The 6,000-nt window shown below is 44.4% G+C and overlaps 1 protein-coding gene across 2 annotated transcripts in view; it reads right to left on the minus strand.

The window, feature by feature from the left end:
* LOC128844370 (tropomodulin-2) overlaps positions 1 to 3,261 on the minus strand; it is a 72,569-nt gene extending 69,308 nt beyond the window's left edge. The window contains exon 1 of one of the 2 annotated variants that reach the window (XM_054042052.1): positions 3,172 to 3,261. The gene's annotated coding sequence lies outside the window, so the exon portion shown is untranslated. The remainder of the gene's footprint in view (positions 1 to 3,171) is intronic. The other variant, XM_054042051.1, reaches the window with a different exon arrangement.
* Between the last annotated feature and the right edge of the window lie 2,739 nt (positions 3,262 to 6,000).

Below are 6,000 nucleotides of genomic sequence, written 5' to 3' on the forward strand. Positions count from 1 at the left end.
CTGGCACCGTGCATTCTGCATGAGGGAGAGGGTACAGGGGTCTCTGCGGGCAACTGTGACTCTCTGCCACCGTGAGGCGGGCCAGGTGGTTTGGTATCCTTGCTGCTTCGTCCCTCCGCCCTCCCCTCCCCCCGGCTGCGAGCCCTGGCTACCATCATCGGGCACAGGGGCACCAGTTTAATAATAGTGCATAGGGCCCCAGAAATCCTAAGGACAGTGTGCTCTCTCTCTCTCTCTCTCTCTCACACACACACACACACACGGTGTGTGTAGGGTGACCAGATAGCAAATGTAAAAAATCGGGACAGGGGTTGGGGGGTAATAGGTGCCTATATAAGAAAAAGACCCAAAAATCGGGACTGTCCCTATAAAATTGGGACATCTGGTCACCCTAGGTGTGTGTCTCTGTCTCTCTCTGCCATGCTGTGTCTCCTCCCTCCATTCCTGATGCCTTGTAGAGTGTAAGGCTACATTAACGTGTTAACCCTTGAGGGCTCAACCAAGTGCTAGTTCATCAATTAGCAGTAAGGCATCCCCTGGGAAATATCCCATCCTCTTCCACCCTCTGACTCCACCATCTCAACCAAGCTTCACAATCATCATTGCTGTGTACAATATTAAATTGTTTGTTTAAAACTTCCACTGTGTATATGTCTCTCTCTATATATATATATGTAGTCTTTTGTCTGGCGAAAAAAATTTCCCTGGAACCTAATCCCCCTATTTACATTACTTCTTATAGGGAAATTGGATTTGTTTAACATTGTTTCGCTTAAAGTAGCATTTTTCAGGAACATAACTTCAATATTAAGCAAGAAGTTACTGTATGTGGTTTTGTGCCTCTTAACTGCTAACCAGCTAATAGAAACCATCTGTGATGTGTACAACTTGACAACTATAGCAATAAATAGCATGAGGAGCTCTGCACTGAAATACACAGAGTACTTTTAAATTTTATAACAGAGATGGGAGGTCCTGGAATAGACAAGACTATTGATTTTTGTCCATGTTAGTAACGTTAATGTGAGAAATGTATCATGATAATATTATAATTATTGTTCTACTCTCACTGACCATAGCTATCTAAAGAGTGCTGCTTGTTTGCCCATGGCTATCCCCAGATTCCCCTGCTTTATAATTACAATTGTCAGACAGCTGGATCCAGCTGCCACCTGAAATAATTAAAGTAAAGATGGATGAACAAATATCCCAGTATAATTTGTCTTTTACACACTATAATGTAGATCAAACTTCACCATTAAACAGAACTTATGGCCACATTGCTTCACAGGTGGAGGCATACTGTGTGTACTGGATGAAGAGTACCAGTTAACCTCCACCACAGTCCCATCCTATGCAATTGTATGTGATGAGGGTAGCTACCTGATGCCCTTCAGCCCCAGACCCTGCCAAGTCACCTCAACCTCAAGTCAGGAGGTTCACCAGATACAGTGAAACATGGAACCAGGTGAAAATAAATCTGACTCCATACTTGTTTACAATTTCTGCAAACAACTTGCAAAGGTAAGTAAACAAAGGTCATAGAGTTTGCCTGCGGAACTGTAAAATGTTGAATATGAAAAATGATGATCTGGAAGAGGAATTGAGCAAATAGGTGGCAGCATTTGCAGAGGACTCTGGGAAAGTTCAGAGGGACCTAGCCACGCTAGGTGAATGGACAACATGATAGCAGATGCAATTAATGTTGGCAAAAGCAAGTCATTCGCAGTGAAAGGGATTATTTGAACTACTCGCACATACCTTACTGGCTTCTTAATTAACTGTAACAATTCAGAAAAAGACCTGAGCATCACTGTGAACAGACCAATGGAGACCTCTAGTCAATGTGCAGCAGCAATCAAAAAAGCAAATGCCATGTTAGGATGCAAATAGTTGGAGAATAATACTGAAAATATTATAATGCCATTATCTGAATTAGTGGTACACTCCAACCTGAATCACGTGTTCATTTTCCTGGTCACCATATCTCAAAAAGGAGATAGCAGAAGTACAGGAGAGTCACAGATAATGATGAGAATAGTCCGAGGCAGAGGAAAACATTCCTTCATCAAACACGTAGAAATACCATTAAACCAATATCACATTACTGAGTCCTGTCTTTAGATACACCTATTCTTAATTGTTCCAAGCCAAGAGACCAGATCTAAAGACAGTATATCAATCCGATTTTACATATAAAAGGAATATGAGCATCAAGGAGAGGCAGATATATTCTCACTTATTAAAAAAAAAAGTCACCATGTTTTCATATGTTAACATTGTTTGCTCTAAGTTTTGTAATGCACTTAGTACCTGGGATAGGTGCAGGGAGAAAATTTAAATATATTTTTATTTTTAAAATTGCCCTTTAAAAATAAATTATTACTTATTCTGCCTATATTTTTAAAGGAAGGACATTCTGCAGCCTGATTTGAACTTTAATTTTTTTTTTAAATCAACCATTTAAATCAATCACTCTAATTTTAAAGCATTACATCAGATTGTGAAAGTGTATTTGCAGGGGATTGGGTGTGGAGTTAAAAACAAGGCATTGTAATGTTCATTGTACCAAACCGACCGCTCCACCATTAACACACCAGGGAACTAAGCATGTTGCTTTCAGCACATGGAGACGGGATTGTAGCTCTGCTCCAGGCAGAAGGAATGTCTGAAAAGGGTTTGACACCACTCCACGATGCAGGGCGGCAATTATACGAAGGTAGGAGTCCCTGCAAGGTCCTTTAATTGTACAATCCAACCACAGCTCCCTGTTCATCCCCTGCAATATATATATATATATACACACACACACGCCCCGACACACACAGAGAGTTCCGCAATGCAATCAGCCGAGCCGGTCGGTGGCAATCACACCCATGCAGTCTTCGCCAGCCGGAGCTGGTGCTCAACTAGAGCATCCTAAGAGGCAGCACCGCCCAGCTGGTTGCGTGCAGCTCAGAGCGCTGCAAGACCCCTCCTGCGCCGCGCGGCAGCCGGGGCACTGCTTCTCCCGGGATGCGGGAAGGGCAGATGCTCAGCCAGGCAGAGCGCGCGGGGATGGACCACACCAGTGCCTGTGTGTCTCTGCGGGAGGCTGGCGGAGATGCATCCCTGCCCGGGGGGGAGCGAGGCAGCGTGCCCGCGGCACTGGGCGGGGGGTCGCGGGCTTACCCTTCTGCAGTGTCTCTGCCTGCCTGTCTCCGGGTGTGCAGCCAGCCGCCCGGCAGTCAGTCTGTCTGCCCGAGCCACGGAGCCAGCCCTCCCCAAAACAGCGCTGTCAACAGGCAGGTCACTCCCCAGCCAGGCGGCTGCGCAACCTCAATCCCAGCGCCGAGTGCTGAGCACGCTGGGACTCGTAGTTCGGGCATGGAGAGGGTGCTCCGAGAAGCCCAGGGGGTCCTAATACTAGGGGTGTATCCCACCTCCAGCCTCCCTGCTCCTTTGAGCCCCAGGCAGCAGCATCCTCCGTCCACAGGACCGAGGACCATCTCCACCACCCCCATCTGTATCCTCCTTCCTCCACTACCACAGGACTAGGGACCCTCCCCACCACCCCCATGTGCATCCCCTCTCCCTCCACCACAGGACCAGGGTCCTTCCCCACCACCCCATGTGTATCCCCCTCCCTCCACCACCACAGGACTGGGGTCCTTCCCCACTACCCCCATGTGTACCCCCTCTCTCTCCACCACCACAGGACCAGGCACCATCCCCACCACCCCATTCTGCACCCCACTCCCCTCCTTCCCCAGATCAGGGGATCCGTCTCTCTTCCCCTTCCTCCTCTCCATTGTCCCCACACAGTATCTTCCTCTTCTTTCAACAGCCAGGCTAGTCTCCTGGGTCCAATCTTCTATTATCCTCCCTGCAGAATCCCCTTCTCTGACAAGGTTTCAGACTAGGTAGTATGGATTGTATGGTCACACTTGCATGCGCATATTGCCCCTGTGTGGAAGCTGTAATTGCAAATGGCCAGTTATACACCTGGTTGTGCCGTCAGTGCATTTGCAAACACACAGTCCTGGCACTGTGCACAGAAATTCCGGATGCATATTTTCCCACATGCAGTTAACATCTGGCTTGACAAACGCACATTTTATCAGAATTAAAATGCCCTCCTACCCAGCTTCAAGGACAGTTTCTTTGGCTCACTAAACACCTGGCCACAGAGAGTGAATTCCAGAGGTGTGGGTGATCTACACAGAAAGCTCAGCCTCTGCTCCTCCAGAGGTGAGTTTTAAAACCTGACTGCAAAATCGGTTTAGTAAACTGTAACCAGAAATGCAGAACACACAGTGGAAGCAAAGCAACCTCGGAATGACTGGTTTCCATCCATTTAAGACTTTGTAGAGCATAAGGAACACCTTGAAATCAAATATTTTGGGTTTACCCTCCAAATTTTGGTTTACCCTCCGAAGGGATGTGTGCACTTGAGTAACTGGGCAGTTCCTTAGCTGAGCCTTCCTATGCAGAGCTGATCTCAGCATCTGTGTGTAGCTGCAGCTGGGTGTGTCCCTACATGTATATGTGCTGGAGGAGGCTTGAGAGCCTGTCACAGCAGTACAGTATAAAGGGAGCCCAGGCGGGCTCAGTGGTACCCCCGTTCCAGGTAGCCCCGGGGGGGAACCCGTCATTGTATACTACATGGAAGCCGAGTGTAAGTCATAAAGTATAAAAAAGCTGAAAATGACTGAGAACTTAAAAATTGGACAGTAACTTACTGTGAATCCCAGTGATGATTGAACCTGGTGGTATTTTAAACAAAAAAGAGCTCTCAGCCACACTTGTAGCTGTTTCCATTGTTCCACAAAGAATCAGACATTCTAGGTTTCAGAGTGACACACGGAATAACAATCCTGGAATCTTATTATATAGATCTCTTATTTTAATATTATATATTACATTTAATAGTTTATATTATATTATACTGTTTTGACATTGTTTACAAAAGTCTCAATGTTATTGAAACAAAACATTTTGATGTTTCCAAATTGATTATTTGTTTCAGAATTTCTGTTTTATTTTGACTCTTTGTTTTGATTAAACAGAAAAACAAATTTCAAAATGTTGTAATTTTCCATGGGAACAAAATTCTGTTCTCTGAGCACAGACACTAGCACTTGCATTAATGAAAAAGTAAGATAACCCTGGGTCTTCATATTGATAGCTTTGCAGACCAGAGGGCTTTGTTGTTTTCTCAGTGGCTGTCTATGCACATTGAACAAGAGGGGTGATAGAATGAAACCCTGCAAGAACATGTGTATACAAGTTCTTGGGATGGAAAAGTAAATATTTGTTAGTACCTTTTGGGAATTTTCAGAGAAAAAAAGAATGTACCAATTTGAAGGTTGCTCCATTCACTCTCACAACCAAACCAATTAAATCTCAGTATCAAATTCAGCTCTTACAGTAAGTAAAATCAGAACAAACACTTTGCCAGTGCCCATTGCTAGAACATTGAACAAACCATAGACAACAAAGCTATCTCCACATGAGGATCACACCTAAAACAGACTGGTAAATATCAAGGATACCTGTGGAATCAACTTCCCAGGTATTTATGTGTAATAAGGCATGTATTCATTTACTTAAATAATGTGAATATTTACAGTGTAATGTTATGAATGTCTTAACTATGATGGGGATCCTGGAAAGTGTCTTCACACAACCCATCCTTTCATCACTCATAAATATCAATGGTTATCAGAAGAATCAGCCATTGTGTACTTTCTATTTACAAGGAACATAAAATTATAAATTACTCTGCTTTTAGTAAATAAATACAGATCTAACATAGTAATAAAACCATTTTGGAAGATCTTTGGTTAATGTCTAACTCTTCTGAAGGCAGTTTTATTAATGGTTAGAACAAAGGACAAGGAGCAAGAGATCTCTGGGTTTTAATGAGACAAAGTCACTGGATACTGAGCTCTGTGTGCTGAGCAGCTCGGTATTGGACAGTGGGTGTTGATCAGACACCAGTTGAGAGCTGAGCACTAG

The sequence above is a fragment of the Malaclemys terrapin genome, chromosome 10, assembly GCF_027887155.1.
Source record: "Malaclemys terrapin pileata isolate rMalTer1 chromosome 10, rMalTer1.hap1, whole genome shotgun sequence".
Lineage (NCBI taxonomy): Eukaryota > Metazoa > Chordata > Testudines > Emydidae > Malaclemys > Malaclemys terrapin.